The 23,742-nt window shown below is 43.1% G+C and overlaps 1 pseudogene; it reads right to left on the bottom strand.

Moving 5' to 3' along the window:
- Nucleotides 1-20,766: 20,766 nt before the first annotated feature.
- LOC126250014 (5S ribosomal RNA) lies at nucleotides 20,767-20,884 on the bottom strand (annotated as a pseudogene).
- Between the last annotated feature and the right edge of the window lie 2,858 nt (nucleotides 20,885-23,742).

Raw genomic sequence — 23,742 nt, 5'->3', positions numbered from 1 at the left:
CTCGATGGTACGGCATGCCTCTGGGTAGTGAATGCCGTCTCTTCAGGTTCGCTTAGCTAGTAATTTGGACAGTAGGCGTTGCATTTCAGATGCCTTAAGGTCGTTGACTGTGCCATATCTTTGACGTCTCCTTGACGTTATTTTTTAAGAAGATAACGTAACATCGCTTTTTGCCCGTGCTGTCCTGATCTACATGGATAGGAAGTTTTCTACTGTTGCTCTGGGCAGCACGTTCTCCAGATCTCTCGTCTACTGAAACAATCTGGTCATGGGTTGCCGAGATACTGGCAAGCCGCCACTTCCAGCCAATACGAGGAATGAACTCTGGGTAAAGATGATGCCGCGTGGAATGACGTACCAATATCTGTAATCAAACCTTAGTTCTATTCGATGCCTAGCCGTGATATAGCATTTGCTGTTACTAGACGACGCATCTCTGTGTATCAATTTTAAAAACCTCATTCTTCTCCAGATAACGTCTTCGCTCTTCATCGAGGCTCATTTCGAACCGAGACTCATCGCTGGAGACAATTCTACTCCAGTCATTAAAATTCCAGGCGGAAAACGTGTCTAGCGACGCCCCAGACACCAGTTGGATAAGAACTTGACTGTCGCCCGCTATACGACCCAAAAACCGTAGACGATGGTCTGGGGTGCCATTTCTTTTCACAATAGGATCCCTTTGGTTGCCATCCGTGGTTCCATTACAGCACAGTGGTGTGTCGACGATATTCTACACCACGTTTAGTAGCCCTTCGTGGCAAGCCAACCTGGGCTTCCATTTCAGCAAGATAATGCACGTCCGCACACAAAGAAAATTTCTACAGCGTGTCTTCATGCTTGCCAAAGCCTACGTTGGCCATCAAAGTCGCCAGCTCGCTCCCCAATTGAGAACCTTTTGAGCATTATGGGCAGGACCATCCAACCAGCTCGGGATTTTGACGATCTCGCTTGCATAAAATCCAGAGGTGGACCAACGCGTTATTGACTTGATCAATTTGTGAAGCTCTTTCTCTTGGCTATATCATATAATTTTCTAAAATTGTAATAATTTATCTGTACATGTTCATCGATCTACTGATTTCTGCCCCATGCCTTCGTGGTGCGTCGTTCTTTTCGTCTTAGAGCGTATATTGTATATGCACTATACGTAAAACTTAGTTATTTACTATTTTTCCTGCCGTTGCAATAGCAGTGGATGGTATTATAATTTGCCGTCAGCTCGAACAACTTCTTGCAGCAGTACTTAGATTTCAGTTAGCCACCAACAAGTGAGCTATACTTTTTGCTTAAGATAGAAACGTACTTTATCAAATGATCGCTAATCTTTGGAATATTGAAGATGATCCATGAAGGCTGACACATCGTAGCAGTAGCTTCCAAAATTTCGTTTATCGACAGTTATTGAAACTAGATCAAAGTTGATGAAAAAACTGGAGTTGAGCCAAGTTCACTCAACATTACAACAACATGTATACGGGTTTGTATTCGCGCGTTTGAAGCACATGCTAAACTGGTGTGTCATCGCGTCTATATTAGAGAAGCATTCCGTTCATTACCTACTCTTCACTGCAATACTTCGGCTTTTAGATTGTAATTTTACTTTACGAGGTCTGTATTCCTTGACACCTGTAGTCCACATATTGTTTGATTTGAACAGCTTTGGAACCTTCTCACGAGAGATCATTGCCGGCCGAAGTGGCCGTGCGGTTAAAGGCGCTGCAGTCTGGAACCGCAAGACCGCTACGGTCGCAGGTTCGAATCCTGCCTCGGGCATGGATGTTTGTGATGTCCTTAGGTTAGTTCGGTTTAACTAGTTCTAAGTTCTAGGGGACTAATGACCTCAGCAGTTGAGTCCCATAGTGCTCAGAGCCATTTTTTTGAGAGATCATTTCAAAAGTTACTACAACATGAGAAAAATCTGTATTGAAAGTAATTAACAATCAATGGTACTTGATTTTTTTCCAGACTTTATACAGCGTGCAGGTCTTATTACATCTAACTGAAGTCTCACTGTCTTTCTCGTGAAGGCCATTTCCAACACATTCTTTAAAAGTTTCTTCGACGAATTGGCTACATGTGGTAAAAGAAATGGCAAATGGAATTCTGTAAGAAAAGCCCCAAAGTGCTGATTAAAAACAGGGCTTTACAGTGCCCACAAACGAATCTGTATCATCTATGCGCGGAAAGAAAATTCCCCGTTATGAAATCAATACACTAAACCACGAGCCCACTAGTAAGAACCCAATTTAAACACTGCGCACGCATGAGGCCTTAGGCCTGTTCCTACTTGGCCACTGGTACCTCCAAGTCATTACAAGGAGCGATGCCCCAGTCCAAATCAGCAGCATCCCCTATGCACTGAACTTCGTGCGTCGGTTTTACCTCTACATAGTGACCTGAGAGGGAACAGGGTCAGCGACATTGCTACCACATTTCGTGAATCTCCAACCGGTAATAAATGGGATTTGCGACTGGCACTTTGCAAACCTGTGGAAAACTGTGGAAAAATCTAGCCTCCAATGTTCTATTTGGAAGTGTGCGCACACCGTGGTACAAGTCGTAAATCGCACAATTCCGACAAACTCTAAACTCTATTCAATTCATCTACTCCGATCAAGTGACCGTGACATGTGTGTGGAAAGGACCCAATTGGACATCGCTTTGCGTGCCGCAAATTTCATATCATTTGGGACACTCCAAGAGACGTGCTGCGACTTATAAACAGAGTTGCTATGAATCACATCACAATGTCAGACTCCATCATACCGATGAGGAACCACTACCCCTAAATAAAAAAGAATGCTATGACCTGGAATATGGGAAGCACAATTCACCCAATATTCTCCCTAAAAATCTCTGATAAATTGGATTTCTTGGAATATTTGTGGAATGAAAAAAGCGAGGAAAAAACATGGAAGAAATATAGTGAAACCTTTACAAATTTCCTGAAAATGCTACTGCAAAAAGCGTATGGTTATATGGAACTATAATTTCCTTGTTCTGTTTTCTCTTTTATGTTCTCCTTTCTTTTCATTTAAGGGGAGTTGAAACGCCCTATTCTGACAATGTTAAATTTAGTGACTTGGATTCCCTGTATGTCAGGAACCACTGTAGCCATTGACATGAAACTTTTACAGGACATTAAACTGTATGTTCTGAGTCTACTGAACTACAATAATTGCATTTCAGCAACTGCTTTCAAAAATACGATTTTTTTGATTACATGGTTATAATTTTGTGTATAATTTTGTGTACGTTATCCTAAATAATTTTAATTATATAAAAAAATTATGTTCTTCTTTTAGTTCAGTAAACACAGGATGTGTATGTTACTACTCCCTGAAAATCTGAATACCCTGCTCGAAGTGGTTTCTGAGATTTAGGGAAAAATGCAACAGAAAATATGAATTTTCAGGAACGGCTTCTAAAGTTTCAAAAGACTGTAACTCACTTAATAAATGCTTAATTTTTTATTTTTAGTCACTCAGAAGCACCTTTCACCACACTGTATGTCATCCTCTTGATATTTTTCCAAGTTTTTTCTTCTTTCTTGACTCCTTAGTAGCCAACCGTGCTGCATACTCTGCTTTATCAATGCGAATCTTGTCCATCCGTTCAAGTTCTCTGATGCAGTTTGCTCCAGGATTAATTCCCATATGTTGTAGCACTTTCTTCCTACCAATGTTGCAATCATTAAAAGCAATAACAGCATCACTGACCCCCCACTTTAGTATCTTCATACCAACAAACACATTGTTTGGTAAGCGAGTCCATATAAGAGTATTGACCGACTTATTGGGCTTTTGAGTCTGACCATGCAGACACTTCTTCAGTAATTCAGGATTTTCCAGGTCTCTGTAAATTGGTTTTACGATATCCATGACTGCTGCTGGGATGGAATGTTTATGGCTGTATGAACTGTTTGAGTACCGGGCATTGCTATAATTGCATCATGAATTAGGTCCAGGAGGGCAAAGGTGGTGTACTGGTTTTTCATCAGTTGACAGTTTGTGGAAGAAGGTAGCCCATACTACCTGCTTCATTTTCAACAAATCCTCAGTATTAATTCTAATGGTCATCCCATAATACTGCTGTAGTTCATCAATCATTTTGTCTGTCAGCCTGCCTCTTATAAGGGGAGCACATCGACATACGGCGCGTGTTTATACTATGAAACGATACGATACTGTTTTTGACAGTGCTACCAATACAAACACGTAATTTAACCTTTATAACACAGCAATCCACAGCCTTCTATATAAAAAATTACCGATTTTATTAGATCTTGAGCCGGCCGAAGTGGCCGTGCGGTTAAAGGCGCTGCAGTCTGGAACCGCAAGACCGCTACGGTCGCAGGTTCGAATCCTGCCTCGGGCATGGATGTTTGTGATGTCCTTAGGTTAGTTAGGTTTAACTAGTTCTAAGTTCTAGGGGACTAATGACCTCAGAAGTTGAGTCCCATAGTGCTCAGAGCCATTTGAACCATTTTTTATTAGATCTTGAAGTAATGCACGTAAAAATTTTAACATTTTCAACCGGTGTAGATTATATTTACAAAAATAAAATAAAATACTTCCCATGTTTGTTAATAAGTGATACATATATCGTTTTATTCGGAAAACAGCAGATTTTTTAATGAGATAAAAATCCGTTCTAATTCCCCTTCATGTGATTTCGTGATTTACTGTGCTGTCGGAAGTCCTTACTTATTTTTTTGTGCTCCAAGTGCTGAGATTTATTCGTCATGTAACACTCATCGGAAGAGCACTGACAGAAAACAAGACGTAGGCAGCTTGTCTCAAGAGTAGTCTGGACTCCTTGGTGTAGTGCACATTCCAATACATGTATGCTTGTGTACTGGGGATAGGCGACTTGTCTAATAAATGACACTGCGTAAGAGTGGACATGTAGAACAGCTATAAAAAACTTCTATTTCCTTTCTTTAATGTACATTTTATTTCGAAGCAGGATGTCATCTCTGGAGGAAAACATTTACTTCGAGTATCAGCGAGAATGTCTGTTGCCAGGTTATACTATTTTGTATTTACTGTTTCCGTCAGAAATTTTAGATCTGGAAGAGGATTATTTCGTTATCCACAGAAAACCGTTTTCGACGAAGTGATTCGATAACGATTACTATTTTTGTACGGCGTCCAGTGAATATTTTATTTTTCTGTATGCCAACTAAGTAACACCTCAAGCGTTAAACTCTTGTGACGGACTTTTGATTCGTCCATCTGTTGCTAATTGTCTTTTGTCCTTCTTTCTTTATTGTACCTTAAGAAGAATGGTACGTCAAGAAATTCCTTCATAAATTTGGATTATGTAGAAATATACATTCTGCTTTGCTACACTATGTGATCGAAAGTATCCGGACACCTGGCTGAAAATGACTTACAGGTTCGTGGCGCCGTCCATCGATAATGCTGGGATTAAGTATGGCGTTGGCCCACCCATAGCCTTGATAACAGCTTCACACTCTCAGGCGCATACGTTCAAGCAGGTGCTGGAAGGTTTCTTGGGGAATGGCAGCCTATTCTTCATGGAGTGCTGCACTACGGAGGGATATCGATGTCGGTCGGTGAGGCCTGGCACGAAGTCGGCGTCCCAAAACATACCAAGGGTGTTCTATAGGATTAAGGTTAGGACTCTGTGCAGGCCAGTCTATTACAGGGATGTTTTTGTCGTGTAACCACTCCGCCACAGGCCGTGCATTATGAACAGGTGCTCGATCGTTGTGAAGGATGCAATCGCCATCCCCGAATTGCTCTTCAACAGTGGAAAGCAAGAAGGTGCTTAAAGCATCAAGTTAGGCCTGTGATGTGATAGAGCCACGTAAAACAACACCCTCCATGAAAAACACGACCACACCATAACATCACCGGCTCCGAATGTTACTGTTGGCACTACACACGCTGGCGGATGACGTTCACCGGGCATTCAACACTCTGCCATCGGATCGCCACATTGCGTACTGTAATTCGTCACTACACAACATTTTCCGACGTTTCAATCGTCCAATGTTTACGCTCCTTACACCAAGCAAGGCGTCGTTTGGCATTTAACGACGTGATGTGTGGCTTATGAGCAACCGCTCGACCGTGAAATCCAAGTTTTCTCACCTCCCGCCTAACTGTCATAGTACTTGCAGTGGATCCTGATGCAGTTTGGAATCCCTGTGTGATGGTCTGGATAGATGTCTGCCTATTACACATTACGACCCTCTTCAACCGTCGGCAGTCTCTGTCAGTCAACAGACGAGGTCAGCCTGTACGCCTTTGTGCTGTACGTGCTCCTTCACGTTTCCACTTCACCATCACATCGGAAACAGTGGACCTAGGGATGTTTAGGAGTGTGGAAATCTCGCGTACAGACGTATGACGCAATCACCTGACCACGTTCGAAGTCCATGAGTTCCGCGGAGCACCCCATTCTGCTCTCTCACTATGTCTAATGACTACTGAGGTCGCTGATATGGAGTACCTTGCAGTAGGTGGCACAATTCACCTAATACGAAAAACGTATGTTTTTGGTGGTTTCTGGATACTTTTGATCATATACTGTATATATCATGAAGGTTCAGTTCTCAAACAGGAACTCTCGTCACGGCACATAGTATCTGAGGAACGTTTACAATTTCATTTCATACTATTTATTTTTTGATTTCGTTCTTTATTGCTGTAAAGGTGAGAAGATTATGAATCACCATTTCTCGACATATAAAATTTTTGGTTCAGTTTAACTAAAGCAGTGAAACTCGCCGGTGAAGACACCATTGGAGAGAGCAAGTAAGGGCTGTGAAGCGAGAAGGGAGGCCAAAAGAAATCATAGGACATGTGATTAATATGTTAGCAGTTCCTCCAGCAGTTATTACCATTAGACCATTAGACCATTAGACATATCGGGATGGTTCCGGTGCTTCTTTATTCAAGCAGCTCCTCATTTGGTCTCACGAGGTTGAGTGAACAGCGTTTCAGACCACAACTCTACATAAAATACCTGAGGTGGTAGCGGGAACTGAACCTGGGTACTTCCACACTGAGGGCAACAACACTAATCATCAGTTACGGGGGCATTGTAGAAGCCAATTTCTTATTGCAAAACGCGAAATTTGTTTATATACAAGCCCTGTTCCGATGGCACTATAAACTGTCATCTAGTTTTGGAAAAAAATTTCAACATTATACTATTAGTCTATTGGTAATCAGTTTCAGCTTTCGGTGAATGATATCATAGAGATAATTTCTGAGTATTGTACGTTCCATTCTATGGGAAGAATGTGTAGTGATACATTTATTATAAATTTATCTTCATATTAGACTTTTTTATGTGCAGCCGTTACTGTTGAAGAATAGCTCACGTCTCTGCACTATATTTCCAAAATCAATATTTATGCCATCTTCAAATTACTAGAAGTGTCCCTGTAACAAGCACTGTCCAGGAACAATAACGAAGTGTATAAATTCCATTGCTTTGAAGTCAGTCTGTATGGTGTGAATATAAGTGAACGAGCATCTTTTTCACACAACAGTATTTCACTCATGCTTATCTTTGCGTCGGTAGGATTGAAGGCGAGAGAATAACCTAAGATTGCGGAAGCTTAAGAATAGTAAACAGCAGAGACTTCCATGATGAAGGAAATGACTGACAAATTTTGATAAACTCAGATAATTTGTTTCGAATCACTGCTCAGACAGAAATATGGTATCCAAAGACATTCATAAAATGGTGTTGCTGCTTCCTTATTGTGCAGTTCCCTAACAGTTCTCACGAAGACTTCATAGATCCACTCACAGGCCATCTTTCTGTCTTTTCCCTAACGGAGAAAGAACCCAGGTCGTCCATGTGGGAGCCAATCAGACATACTAATCACACAGTCACAATGTTGACCTTCTAATCTTACAATGAGGTGACGGAAGTCAAGGGCTACCTCATAATATCATGTTGGACCTCATTTCTACCGGCGCAGTGCAGCACCTCGATGTTACAAAAGGTCAACAAGTCGTTAGAAGTCCCTTGTAGAAATATTGTCTCATGTTACTCTCTAGCCGTCCATGATTGTGAAAGTGTTGCTGATGCAGCATTTCGTGCACGAAATGATGTCTAGGTTATGTCCCATAAATGTTAGATGGGATTCATGTTGGACGATCTGAGTGCCAAACCATTCACTCGAATTGTCTAGAATGTTGTTCAAACCAATCGCAAACAATTGTGGCCAGGTAACGTGTTGCACTGTTATCCATAAAAATTCAATTGCTGTTTGAGAACATGACGTCCAGGAATGTCTGCAAATGGTCTCCCAGTAGCCGAACATCCAGAGGACCCAGTCTATTCCCTGCAAACGTAGCCCACACCATTACATAGCCACCACCAACTTGCAGAGCCCTTGTTGTCAAATCTATGGCTTCATGGGTTCAAAAATGGTTCAAATGGCTCTGAGCACTATGGGACTCAACTGCTGAGGTCATTAGTCCCCTAGAACTTAGAACTAGTTAAACCTAACTAACCTAAGGACATCACAAACATCCATGCCCGAGGCAGGATTCGAACCTGCGACCGTAGCGGTCCTGCGGTTCCAAACTGCAGCGCCTTTAACCGCGCGGCCACTTCGGCCAGCATGGCTTCATGGGGTCTGTGGCGCAGTCGAGCCCTACTATAAGCTCTTACCAACTGAAATCGGGATCTATCTGACCAGGCCACAGTTTCGCAGTCGTCTATGGTCCAACCGACATGGTCACGAGCCGCGAAGAAGCGCTGCAGGCAATGTCGTACTGTTAGCAAAGGCACTCGTGTCAGTCGTCTGCTTCCATAGGCCACTAAGGCCAAATTTCACCGCACTGTCCTAACGTATACGTTCGTCTTACGTCCCACATTGATTTCTGCGGTCATTTCACGTAGTGTTGCTTGTCTACCAGCACTGACAACTCTAAGCAAACGCCTCTGCTCTCGGTCGTTAAGTGAGGGTCCTCAGCCACTGCGCTGTCCGTATTGAGGGGTAATGGTTAAAATTTGGCATTCTCATCACACTCTTGACACTGTGGATTACGGAATATTGAATTCTCCCATTTGGCTAGCTCCAACTACCATTTCGCGTTCAGTTTCTGTTAATTACCGTTGTGCTGCCGTAATCACGTTAGAAACCTCTCCTCATGAACCACCTGAGTACAAATAACAGTTCCACCAATGCACTCCTTTTTTGTGTCTTGTGTACGCGGTGGTACCGCCATCTGTATATATACACATCGCTATTCTATAACTTTCGTCACTTCAGTGTAATGGCAGCATATGCAATTTATTGTTTACCCCTATAAGTCGTTTTGTCATGCTAGATCAAATTTCTCTTTCATCTCGTGAAAATTGCAACACGCATATAAAATGATGAGACCGGAACCTAATTCAGAGCGTCTGTAGAACGGTGCAGCAATAAGTAATTGAGCATGCAGGAATATGGCGCACATGTAGGCCGAGCTTTGACTGGAGAAGTCAGTGTTACTCAAGGTGAGCCGCTTTAGAACTGTCAGAAGCTGAAATACGAAAGCAATTGTCAGCGTACCTTATCTACTGCAACATGGGAAACATCAGAATCTGAATAAACTGAAATAGTGTAATGACTGATTTGCGGGAATGAGTCTGTCATACTGTGAGGACATGGTTGTACTCGACTTGTTACTATGACAGTGTTGTACGTCAGCATTCAGTGAAAAGAGTAGAGTCATAGGTTGCGATGAACTGGTACTGCAGTACGCCACGTGACCACAAACCGGATGCCTACCATCTTATCTGCGTGGGAATAACAAATCATACAGCACTGTCCATGGTTTTACGTCGAAACTAGAGCACTGCAATAGATGTGGACGTGTCTTCGTTAATCGTTCCTTGCTACCTGCTATGGGCTACATTGCATGCAATTTGCAGGCTGATATGCCACACATTGAGGGCCATCTGAGCAGAAACCGTTTCATCTTGGAGCTTTTGGATCTCCAGGTAGTGTACTCTGACAGGCGATTCTCAGCCAAATATGGCGAGTAATGCACCAGCCTTCTTCGAAGAGCGAAAAATATCATAGCTTCTCTGGTTTGAACGTTCACCTGAAATGTCGCTCAGTTAGCTTGTCTCGGTCGGAAACTTGTTTTTCACAGTGATCCAGCAACAAACACTAATGAAATGTGCAATCGCATACAAGCCGTATGGAGGGAGATTCACTAGAATTGTATGCATATTTTCTGTGACAGTTGCACATGGGTTCTTCAAACCACACTGAATTCTCGAAGACAGAGATCGTGCACAGTCCCATTATCTTATTAATTTGCGTGTTTTCACGTACGGAATCTGTAGAGTAAATTTCATTTTAGCCAAATGTACACTTCTTAGCGCAAACTGTTACACGTGCTTTGAGTACTTTACCGACACCTTGCTACATAATCATTTCTTCCGGAGAAATCATTGGTTATTTGCTTTGCAAGTCATGCTGACACTGGACGTGCGTATGTTGTATACTGTCTGTTTCAGAAGTCTGGGCTCTTATAAATGATGGGCTATTCTACCCATTCTACAACATATAAATCGCAAGGACGCGCTGGTAAACTTATTTTTATATTTTATGCTTTTGAACTCTAGCTAGAGGTAAAATATTTATAAACTTAGACGAAAAGAAAGTCTCACAATATAGTGTATCAGCCACCCATCCCGTCTGTTAATACAGACCCTCGTCATGTGCATGGTAGAGGATGTATGATGTACTGGTAATGTGCTGTCTATACTGTTCAAATCGCTGATAGAACTCTTATAAGGTTTTGTACGCTTCGGTATATGCATCGAACTAATGGGAACGATAATGGCCGTTACGGGGAAAATATGTGTATGTAGAGGAATTATTCCAGCAGCTACATCCACTAATTGTTCACAAAGTTTAGGGATTAAATCTGGCTAATGAGTATCCCGCTGTGAGTCATTGTAAAATCGAGTTGGCACAATTAGTTCGATGAGACTATTGAAACGCTCATAGTTTAAAAGTCTCAGATTACGTACATACGTACCTAACGTGCCCTTTATGTAGTCTGTTGCGGAAGAGAGAGACTGTAATTTGCATCATTCGATGTCCCCGGGGAACAATGGCGTTAACCACACACCAAATGGCGCATCGACGGACCTGCGTCACTTCCGCTGTTCCGAACCACTGGGCTGTGGCCGCCGCGATCCTATCTCTGCTATGGACACTGAGGGATAAATCCGGGAAAAGTGAAGCAGCAATCTCTTATCACAGAATACAGGCTCCTCGCGGTCGTTCGGGATAACACTCTCTATCGTGACTGATCTTCTAGTGATATGACAGAGAACGGGCAGAGCACACAGTTGAGTGTGAATTTTTATTCCATCTCATATCCATCCGAAGGCTTTTCGTATTCTAGGCCACTGTAAAGAGCCTTAGAAGAGAAATATTGCGTCTTTGATATATATGTCGTCTTGGTTTCTGTTAATTCAAATGCTCAACTCGCGATAGTTCCGATCACACAAGAGAATATATTGCTATCTCAGAATGACTACAAAAATCAAGGATCTTGTGCTCAATAAGACTGGTGGTGACAAATGTTGCCAGCAAAATTTATAGCTTGCGGCTATCGTACAACAACAATTAACAGCAAATATGATACATCGTTTTCTTCTAGAAATATGTGAGTCTGATCTGCAGACACGGTGTAATGCTTTACGTCACAAAACAGCGTAACAAATACTAGAAATTACAATTATTAACATCATTATAGTTATCTGGCACCCTTAAGTATGAGTGGAAGGCATGGATGTGCTATGAGAACAGGTTAATTAAACTACAGACAACGATTTGTATATGCTAGAATACCATTGGTGTTACGTCTACTGTGAGTGAGGTGGTGGCACATACGGGGGGTTTGGAGTGAATATGGGTACTGTGATCATTGGTACCTTAAAATGTCCCCACTTTAGCATGTTAGTTGTTTTTTCTCTACGTCTAACGTTTTGGGTCCACACGTGCCGACCGTTGTGGCCGAGCGGTTCTAGGCGCTTCAGTCCGTAAGCGCGCTGCTGCTACGGTCGCAGCTTGGAATCCTGCCTCGGGCATGGATGTGTGTGCTGTCCTTAGGTTAGTTCTAAGTCTAGGGGAATGATGACCTCATATGTTAAGTCCCATAGTGCTCAGAGCCATTTGAACCATTTTTTGAGCGTCCACACGTACACACTTCAGCACCTTACCTGCTGCCCGGGGGACTTGGACGTACTAACCAATCTAGAAACATACAACTTCTAATAGCTTTAATTATTATTCTCCAAACGAAATAAATTCTTATGCATTACTGTTCAGCACACTGTTGTCAGTCATCAATAAAAATATCTGGACTTAGACCACTAACACACTGTATGTACACTGCCAGAAAAAAATACAAAACAGGACTGTGTTCAGTAGCACCAAGGTATAATACGTGCATAATGAGGTGCTGTGACTCGTTTGTTATGGTCATTGATGATCAGATGGCGCTCAGGAGGCCTGTCTGTACAACCTAAGTTTCAACTCGGAAGCAGTAACTGTAAGAAGTTTAGAGGTGAAAAGTGTTTGCAACATTCATTCTAGGATAAAATCATTTCCTACCGACGAGTACTTACTCTTGTTAGCAGAGACAGCCATTTGAACGGGGCTGCATTGTGTGTCTGCAGGAAGACGGATGGACGTATCGGTGGATGACTGCACAAGCTAGACACAATTTATCGGTAGTGTATCGCTTTCAACAGTGGTTGTGGAACATCCTCACAGCTGTAGACCAGGCTCTGCACGTCCACGTAATAATGACGCACGTCAAGATCGACACATTATTTGAGTAGCAGTAGTCGACTTAACATCAACCAAGGACGAAATCCGCGCACATGTTGCTGATGATGTTTGGTTCGTGGGGTGCTCAACTGCGCGGTCATCAGCGCCCATACAAAGTCCCAATCATTACACCGTCCTATCTCGCTACTTTCACGAATGATGATGAAATGATGGGGACAACACAAACACCCAGCGTCTGCGCACAGAAAATCCCCAACCCGGCCGGGAATCGAACACGGGACCCCGTGATCCAGAGGCACCAACGCCAGCCACTAGACCACGAGCTGCGGACGGCACGTGCTGCACCTGCTGTGTCATCAGGGAACGTGAGGAATCGTCTGCTTTTAGCAGGATTAATATCACGTGTGTCTCTAACCACGCGGCTACTGATACCACGACACAACCAAGCATGATTACTCTGGTGCCCTGAAAGAGTTTACTGGAGAGTGGGATTGCTTGTGTGGACAGTTTATCGTAGGATGCCATTCAGCACATTTATGATCGATTGCACGCCAGCGTTGCTGCAGACTGTGTATTAACCCTACTGTTTCTGCACCCTTCACTGTGACGTGTTGCTCTGAATTTCTTATCGTATGTTCCTGCAGTAATGAATGACCTGACACCTCACTTGTCAATAAAATGACGTTGTCCTTGAGGATTTTGCATTTTTTCCGGCAGTGTATAAGAATCTATAATGGTGCCTATCTCGGGTGGAGACTGGTTGTTCAGTATCGACTGGGAAAATGCCCATGTGTGAATCATCATGACAATTGTTTTCATACTGTTATTAAATGTGTTATTTGAGTAACGTTCCATTAAATACCATTCCAGCTATTTTAGAGAATCACAAGCTATTCAAATGTTCACATGTGTGTGAAATCTTATGGGACTTAACTGCTAAGGTCATCAGTCCCTAAGCTTACACACTACTTAACCTAAATTATCCTAAGAACAAAACACATACCCATGCCCGAGGGAGGATTCGAACCACCGCCGGGACCAGCCGCACAGTCCATGACTGCAGCGCCTCGGCTAATCCCGCGCGGCTCACAAGCTATTTTCATCTTCCAAATGAACTGCGACTATGGCAATGGGAAGGGGTAGAGAGTTATGTTCTACATTAGATTATTTGTAAATATTTTGGATGAAAGTTACAGATACGTGCTTGATTTTTTTTTCTTTTTTTTTTTTTTTTTTTTTTTTTTTTGCAACGGATGAGCAAGAATGCAGGGTGCTATACAATCGTATTAGCCTGTAGAATTTAAAGGAGTGAAGCACTTTCCACCAGTTGTACGGCTAGTGTTCTCCTGATGTCTTGTGTCATCGAGAGCAGACGATTACAGCCGTACTTGCTCAATGAGGCAGTGAGGGCCCAATTCGTCCTGGTGTCACAGCGGGGCCAAATGCTGCTCCAATTGCTGCAGCAGTTGCAGTACGATGCGTCAGAGCCGTACGCTGAACACGATGGTCTTTCCTCTCGGTAGTGCCACATGGACGTCCAGAGCTCGGTTGCCTTGCGACCGCACCGTCTCGTGACCACAATCATGTATAGTGACAACATTTCTGCCAAGTCTTCCTGCAAAATCGCAGAAGGAACATCCAGCTTGTCGCAGCTCTTTTACACGACCTCGCTCAAGCGTAGTGAGGTGTTGACAATGGCGTCTTAGTTGCCTTAAAGGCATTCTTGACTAACATCAGCTCAGCACATCCAATCTCAAAGGTTACTAACCCTCATGACTGTTACACTGAGTACGTAAAAGAAACGTGTTTGGCATCCTGACAGTGGCGCTACTAGCTCCATTATTAAGTGACTGGTGTGAAATCTGAATAAACATCATCTCTCGAATGTAGAAACACGCTGCCCAGCTTCCGTTTATGTCGCACAACTCCTTCTTCGTGTTACAATTTTTTTTCCGTCCGTGTGTTTCCCTTGGGATGGACGGAATATTTGGGGAGATCATCAAATAAATGGGGCAGGAAGGTGTTGATGTCCTGCATTCATTGTGTAGAAAAACATGGGAAACTGGTGAGTAGCGAGAGGACTGGTCGACGTCTCCCTTCATTTCCCTGTTTCACAGAGGAAGACCGCACTGCAGTTCCTTCTCTAAATCCTCGCACAAACGAAAAAAATGGCTGATATCGAAATAAGTGTCCAAGGAATAGAAAAGCAACTGGAATCACTCAACAGAGGAAAGTCCACTGGACCTGACGGGATACCAATTCGTTTCTACACAGAGTACGTGAAAGAACTTGCCCCCCTTCTGACAGCCGTGTACCGCAAGTCTCTAGAGGAACGGAAGGTTCCAAATGATTGGAAAAGAGCACAGGCAGTCCCAGTCTTCAAGAAGGGTCGTCGAGCAGATGCGCAAAACTATAGACCTATATCTCTGACGTCGATCTGTTGTAGAATTTTAGAACATGTTTTTTGCTCGAGTACCATGTCGTTTTTGGAAACCCAGAATCTACTCTGTAGGAATCAACATGGATTCCGGAAACAGCGATCGTGTGAGACCCAACTCGCTTTATTTGTTCATGAGACCCAGAAAATATTAGATACAGGCTCCCAGGTAGATGCTGCTTTCCTTGACTTCCGGAAGGCGTTCGATACAGTTCCGCACTGTCGCCTCATAAACAAAGTAAGAGCCTACGGAATATCAGACCAGCTGTGTGGCTGGATTGAAGAGTTTTTAGCAAACAGAACACAGCATGTTGTTATCAATGGAGAGACGTCTACAGACGTTAAAGTAACCTCTGGCGTGCCACAAGGGAGTGTTATGGGACCATTGCTTTTCACAGTATATATAAATGACCTAGTAGATAGTGTCGGAAGTTCCATGCGGCTTTTTGCGGATGATGCTGTAGTATACAGAGAAGTTGCAGCATTAGAAAATTGTAGCGAAATGCAGGAAGATCTGCAGCGGATAGGCACTTGGTGCAGGGAGAGGCAACTGACCCTTAACATACACAAATGTAATGTATTGCGAATACATAGAAAGAAGGATCCTTTATTGTATGATTATATGATAGCGGAACAAACACTGGTAGCAGTTACTTCTGTAAAATATCAAGGAGTATGCGTGCGGAACGATTTGAAGTGGAATGATCATATCAAATTAATTGTTGGTAAGGCGGGTACCAGGTTCAGATTCATTGAGAGAGTCCTTAGAAAATGTGATCCATCAACAAAGGAGGTGGCTTACGAAACACTCGTTCGACCTATACTTGAGTATTGCTCAACAGTGTGGGATCCTTACCAGATCGGGTTGACGGAGGAGATAGAGAAGATCCAAAGAAGAGCGGCGCGTTTTGTCACAGGGTTATTTGGTAACCGTGATAGCGTTACGGAGATGTTTAGCAAACTCAAGTGTCAGACTCTGCAAGAGAGGCGCTCTGCATCGCGGTGTAGCTTGCTGTCCAGGTTTCGAGAGGGTGCGTTTCTGGATGATGTATCGAATATATTGCGTCCCCCTACTTATACCTCCCGAGGAGATCACGAATGTAAAATTAGAGAGATTCGAGCACGCACGGAGGCTTTCAGACAGTCGTTCTTCCCGCGAACCATACGCGACTGGAACAGAAAAGGGAGGTAATGACAGTGGCACGTAAAGTGCCCTCCGCCACACACCGTTGGGTGGCTTGCGCAGTATAAATGTAGATGTAGATGTAGATGTACAAGAAAGAGTCAATCAGGGGCTGCTGCAGCTACCGAACTGTTGCTCTCATATCTCAAGCAAGCAAAATCTTGCTCTACATCTCAAACGAACGTTTGAAACTATACACTCATCCTCGCATAAACAAGGAATAAGCAGGTTGTTTTGAAGGGAAAATTAATCGTGTAGAGATCCTGCACACACGAAAAATAATTGAGAAATCGCGAGAGTTTTGTGTTTCTTTTTCCATCTGCACCACTGACGTTAGGAAAGGCTTTGGCTGTGTTGTATATGAAAAGCCGTGCTAGGTGCTTGGAGAGTTTGGTCCTTCCACCACACTTAAACCCCGTGATCATAAGTCATACTATAATCACCTAGCATCAGTGAAGACAAGTGCAGGTACGTCTGATTTCTTCAACGTATACAAAGGTGTCAGAGAGGGTTGCGTCCTATCTTCCCAGCTGTACAACACCTATGTCGAATGTCTCATTAAACAAGATCTTGATGTTTGGTCTAAAGACGTCTGAACTGATGAAAGAACTATTAATAACCTCAGATTTTCTGCTGACACAGTGCTTTAAGCGAGCAGCGAAGATGAACTTGTTGAGCTACTAACAAAAGTATAGAACATTAGTCTATCGTATGGATTAGACATCAATCTCATCAACTCCAGACTCATGATAACTGATAGAGAAACACATGTCTAGCTCACAGGTATGTTAATCGAACCGGAAGTCGTGCATTCTTTCATCTATCCTGGGTCAACCATCTATGACGTGGAATGTCTTGAATATGAGATAAGAACATAGGGTGACTAGCTGTGAAGAAGCTCACCAAGGTTTGGAAGAACTGAGTATAACGAACAGTGCAAAGATCAGAAGTGTTGTAACACCCATGTTTTCCGTCTTCTTTTAAGGTTGCGAAATATGAACCGTTGCAGCCAGAGACATGCAGCGTATTGATGCATTTGAGCTTTGCTGCTGGCGCAGGATGCTGCGAATAAAATGGGCTGAAAAAAGAACTAATTTATCCATCGTTGAGCAACTCAGTGTCTCCAGGCGTCTTTCTTCTTGCGTCAGCCAAAAAATTCTCTAGTTCTTTGCCCGTATTGTGAGAAGAGACGGAGAAACTGTAAAATAATCTTGGAAGGAAAATCGAGGGCGTGAGACGGAGGGGGAGAGCAGCGAGAATGTGAATGGATCAGTTCAAGCAGATCTCAAGTCTACTTCTTCAGCAGGCTCAAAGAGAAGCTTATAAGCGCGCGGGATGAAGACGCCTGGTGAACGGGATTGCGAGGTTCGGCAGTGAGCACAACGACTTGTGGTGATGACGGTGCTGACAGTGTTCAATATAGATAAGGGTGCATTTGAATTATTTATTATTGCAACAAACAGCAAAGTTCTTCAGTGATGCAATTAGTTCCTTTTCCACTCCTTCGAAAGTTTTGATAGCTGTATCAGCTGCATAAATAAAGGAACGCGTGTACGGTTTTATCGGCTGCTCATTGGTGTATACTGTATATTAAACGGGGCCGAAACACTTCCTTGGGGAAAGGCTTTTTTTTTATTTTATTTTATTTTTTTTTGGATCCACAATCGACTCCTTTTTGTTTGTAGGTTTACTGAGTCGTCTGTTTTGTAAAATGCACAGGTTGAATAGTGCCGGTAGACAATTCTTCATGGCACTGTGTTCTAATGTTATTAGTTTTTTATGTTTGATTCTATCTTAGGCTGCTGTGAGATCAATGAAAGCCGCAACTGTGTTCGTCTTTCGTTCGTAACCATATTTTATATTTTGCGTGATATTTTAAATCACGGTGTACAGCAAAAATAAATAAGTAAATTACTCGAGCTCCCACACATGTGAAAAATAACAATTAAAATATTTATGCATAGTAATGGCTATGACCAAAGAATAAATGAGACATTTACAGTAGAACAAAAATACAAAAACCAATGCACAAAATAATTTCCCCTACCATTTGCTCCTGAACATGTCTATAGCAGGTGTAACCCAGTGAATTGTTACCTAATAAATAGGCCTCCTTGCATTCAAACTGGCAAATCCTTTTACATAAATCTTTTCAGCGCTCCCTCTCTAAAATCGCAAATTTACACACTGCTCTGTAAAGGCTGCACGTTGTTGCTTCAAATACTGGATGTCTTCGTGCAAAATGTTTATCCTTCCTGTTGCCATTTAAGTTTCATCGAGTTTTTGGTGCGTCACTTTAGGATGTAGACGAAGTTATGAGTAAGGAGATTCGGAATCCTTTGCTACATCGCTACAGTCGACTCTCCATAATTTGACAACCGATAATTTGAAACTCTCCATAATTTGAAATTTTTTCCGATCCCCTGATAAATACTCGACAAATTGAAAAAAATCAATGTGTTTTGGTCCCCTCGGTACGTTGAAGTTGTAGTGGTGAGGGCATCTCACTAACACTTTATAATTTGAAGTCAGGGCTTTCACACTCAGTACATTTTGAAGTCCTCTACTTCCGTGATTCCTATTGAAGTCCCCCTGCTTCTCTGAGTTGAAGTACAGGTTCAACCGTCCATCTGTCGTTTGTTTCTCCGACCTATACTTAATTCAATCTGCAGTCTGCATTCATATTGTGTTGTACTCAACCCGTGTTTCTTGAAACTGTGAAACGCCATGACTGCTAGAATGTACAACTGTCTTTCAATTAATGGAAAAATGCTTGTTATTAAAGCGTGAAATATCGAAGACAGATTTTGTGTTACAGTTCGCTTTATACCATCTACACCGTCGAAGATTTTTTAAAAATAAAGATCGTGTCAAAGGAACTATTTCAGGGACAGGAAGAAAAAGGTCATGTCAGAGGAAATTTCCCCGTCTCGAAGAGTGCTTCATCGAATTGATAAATCAGTGCAGAGGATAAAAAGTAACCGCGAGTGGCTTCATATTGAAGGAAAAGCGAAATCTTTTACTCAGTCTCTTGGGATTAAAGGGCTTTACGGTAAGTGAGGAGTGGCTCTCAGACTTCAAAAAACGTCATGCCATCACGTTAAAAAAAAGTTGTGGGCAAAGTGTCAGCACGGACAATTCCCTTTCTATTGAATGGACTGATGAACTAAAATAAATTTTGAATGGCTACGACCCAGGAAACATATTCAACACAGTCGAAACGGGACTTTTTTTAAAGATGTCTTTCTGATTGCACCCTAGCATCCGAAGGAGAAAAGTGTCATGGTGGAAAACTGAGCAAGGATTCATTAATTGCCCTCCCACCCTGTAACATGGACGGATCTCAGAAGCTGAAACCAACCATAGCAGCGAAATCTGTGAAACTACGCCCTTTCAAGGAAATAAAATCGCTTCTCACAACCTATCGCTCAAACAAAAGATCATTGATGACGACGGCATTATTTAATGAATGGCTGTCCCCGGTTTGTAGTGATATGAAAAATGAGAAACGCAAAATTTTTGCTGTTTCAGGACTACTGCACCGTACATAACAACTCTCCACATTTATATTACGGTACGTAAAACTGATTTATTTCCCATCGTAAAAGAGATCAATATTGCGGCCAGTGGACCAGGGTATAATAGAACATTTCGAAACTCTCAATCGCAGAGAAATTGTTTCACTTGTGCTGGATTGCACTGAAAAAGGTGAGAAGGCAAAGAAAACATTTGGGGCCGCTATAAATATGACTGATGAGGCCTCGAAAAATATTAGCTCCAGAAAGTGTGGATTTGTAATGCAAAAAGAAAACGTGGAACAATCATTAGAGTCGCGATAATTAACGAATTCAAGGTGGTGTCCATGGTGTACTAACCATTGCTGAGTTGTTAACATGTCAGGATGAGGACGAGGAAGATAACGAGGAACAACCGCCAACTCGAGACAAGGTTATCTGTCCGTACCCTATGTTCCAACGTCCTCAGAACGGAAACGAGTGATGATTTCTTTTCACCTCTCATCACCATCGATAATTCCCTGGACAATGCTAGATGGAAGCCACTTTCTCAAAAATGACGTGTAACATTTTCTTTGGCATTTTTTTCATTCACTATGTGTATGTCACTGAACTGAACTCCTCCCTAGCAGGCCATGAAGGCCCAACGGTACTGACCAGCCGCCGTGTCATCCTCGGCCCACAGGCATCACTGGATGCGGATATGGAGGGGCATGTGGTCAGCACACCGCTCTTCCGGCCGTATGTCAGTTTACGAGACCGGAGCCGCTACTTCTCAGTCAAGTAGCTCCTCAGTTTGCCTCACATGTGCTGAGTGCACCCCGTTTGCCAACAGCGCTCGGCAGACCGAATGGGCACCCATCCAAATGCTAGCCCAGTCCGACAGCGCTTAACTTCGGTGATCTGACGGGAACCGGTGTTACCACTGTGGCAAGGCCGTTGACACTATGTGTGTGTACGATACGTATATGTGTTTATTTTATTTTACACGGTATTAAAATAAAGATGAATGTACTAATGTGTGTACTATGTATGTACTACAATTTAATTTCAACCAAACTCTCTTTAATTTGGATCTTTTATTCTATCCCTCACGATTATTGGACTACTATTATTTGAAACTCTCGGTAATATGAACTTACTGCATGGTCCCTTGAGTTTCAAATTATAGAGAGTCGATTGTACTTTGTTCAGACGTTCCAATGTTGGTTTTACAGATACACCAATGAACCAAAACATTATGACCACCTGTTTAATAGCGTGTTGATCCACTTTTCAAACACAGTACAGCAACGATTCTGCTTGTCATGGATTCTACAAGTCCTTGCTATGTTTCCAGAAGTATGTGGTACCACATGTCTACTCATAGATCACTAAATCCCCACAAATTACGGGACGGTGGTTTGTGGGCACGCAGCTGGCTGCCGATATGTGTTCCAGTGGGTACAGATTAGGGAATTCATTGGCTATGACGTTAATGTGAGTTCGCTATCATGCACCTCAAACCACTGCAGCACGATTCTTGTCTTGTGTCACGGAGAGTTATCCTGCTGGAAGATGTCGCCATCAGAGAACACTGCAACCATGAAGGGGTGCAGGCGGTCCGCAGTAATGTTCGCGTAGTTCACTTCTGTCATGGTGTCTTCGAGTACTACCACAGGTCACATAGAAGCCCAACTAAATGTACCCCACAGCATAATTCTGCTCTCATCGGCCTGCATCTTTGGCGCAGTGCACGTTTCAACCAGCCATTCGCCTGGATCACAGCGTCTAAGGGCCTAACCATCGACCTGGTGTAACAAGAAGTGCGATTAATTCGAGGCCGGACGGAGTGACCTAGCGGTTCTAGGCGCTTCAGTGTGGAACCGCGCGACCACTACTGTCGCAGGTTCGAATCTTGCCTCGGGCATCGATTTGTATGATGTCCTTAGGTTAGTTAGGTTTAAGTAGTACTAAGTTCTAGGGGACTGATGACCTCAGAAGTTAAGTCCCATAGTGCTCAGAACCATTTGAACCATTTTTTTGATTAATTCGACATGCGACACGTTCCTACTGATCCTCGGTGGAAACTCAGTGATGCTGTGCTCACTGCAGTCGTAACTGACATTGTCATTGGTTCAACACGGGAACACGTAGGGGTCTTGTGATGTGGAGCTCTATGTTCAACAATGGCCTTCGAGCGGTGCGCACCGAAACGCTTGTGCCTGCACCGGCATTTTACTGTGACGTCAGGTCTGTTACAGATCACTGCCTATCCTGGATTACACAGTGGGGGTCCTCCAACCTCTACATTTTGTGATGAGACGCGTCCGTCCAATAACATACGGACGACTCGTTGTTTCACCAGTCTTCAACCAGTTTCCATAGGTGCTCACGGCAGTAGTACGCCTACAGGGGACCAGTTTCGTCGTTTCAGAGATTCTAGTTTTCAACTGCAGCGCCACAACAATGTGCTGTTTTGTCAGAACCTTTTATAACGCTAGATTTCCTCATTTGCGGCCCGTACCTTCTCTTTAATGGCTGCCCATTCATATCTCTTCCGCTCACATTTTTTCCTTACTGCGTTACGTGGCCGCAACACCACCAGGAGGCATTCAACCTCGCAGTGGGCAGTACTCATAACGTTTTGGCTCATCAGTAAACATTTCAAAGTCTTGTGCACCAGTGTTCCTGAAAGTAAGAATGCAATACATGAAATGACCATCCATCCAAGTGTAGCCACTTGCCTGTTGGAAAACCCAGTGAGCCATCAAACTATGCATGGAATTTAATCGCTCGGTCAAGCTTCAGAAGCAAGCGATAAAAATGTGGATTCCTTGAAGTAAATGACTTTACATCTACATCTACATTTACATTTATACTCCGCAAGCCACCCAACGGCGTATGGCGGAGGGCACTTTACGTGCCACTGTCATTACCTCTCTTTCCTGTTCCAGTCGCGTATGGTTCGCGGGAAGAACGACTGCCGGAAAGCCTCCGTGAGCGCTCGAATCTCTCTAATTTTACATTCGTTATCTCCTCTGGAGGTATAAGTAGGGGGACGCAATATATTCGATACCTCATCCAGAAACACACCCTCTCGAAACCTGGACAGCAAGCTACACCGCGATGCAGAGCGCCTCTCTTGCAGAGTCTGACACTTGAGTTTGCTAAACATCTCCGTAACGCTATCACGCTTACCAAATAACCCTGTGACAAAACGCGCCGCTCTTCTTTGGATCTTCTCTATCTTCTCTGTCAACCTGACCTGGTACGGATCCCACACTGATGAGCAATACTCAAGTATAAGTCGAACGAGTATTCTGTAAGCCACCTCCTTTGTTGATGGACTACATTTCTAAGGACTCTCTCAATGAATCTCAACCTGGCACCCGCCTTACCAACTATTAATTTCATATGATCATTCCACTTCAAATCCTTCCGTACGCATACTCCCAGATATTTTACAGAAGTAACTGCTACCAGTGTTTGTTCTGCTATCATATAACTATACAATAAAGGATCCTTCTTTCTATGTATCCGCAATAAATTACATTTGTATATGTTAAGGGTCAGTTGCCTCTCCCTGCACCAAATGCCTATCAGCTGCAGGTCTTCCTGCATTTCGCTACAATTTTCTAATGCTGCAACTTCTCTGTATACTACAGCATCATCCGCGAAAAGCCGCATGGAACTTCCGACACTATCTACTAGGTCATTTATATATATTGTGAAAAGCAATGGTCCCATAACACTCCCCTGTGGCACGCCAGAGGTTACTTTAACGTCTGTAGACGTCTCTCCATTGATAACAACATGCTGT

This window comes from Schistocerca nitens, chromosome 3 (genome assembly GCF_023898315.1).
Source record: "Schistocerca nitens isolate TAMUIC-IGC-003100 chromosome 3, iqSchNite1.1, whole genome shotgun sequence".
Lineage (NCBI taxonomy): Eukaryota > Metazoa > Arthropoda > Insecta > Orthoptera > Acrididae > Schistocerca > Schistocerca nitens.
This window is presented reverse-complemented; position numbering and strand designations above follow the sequence as displayed.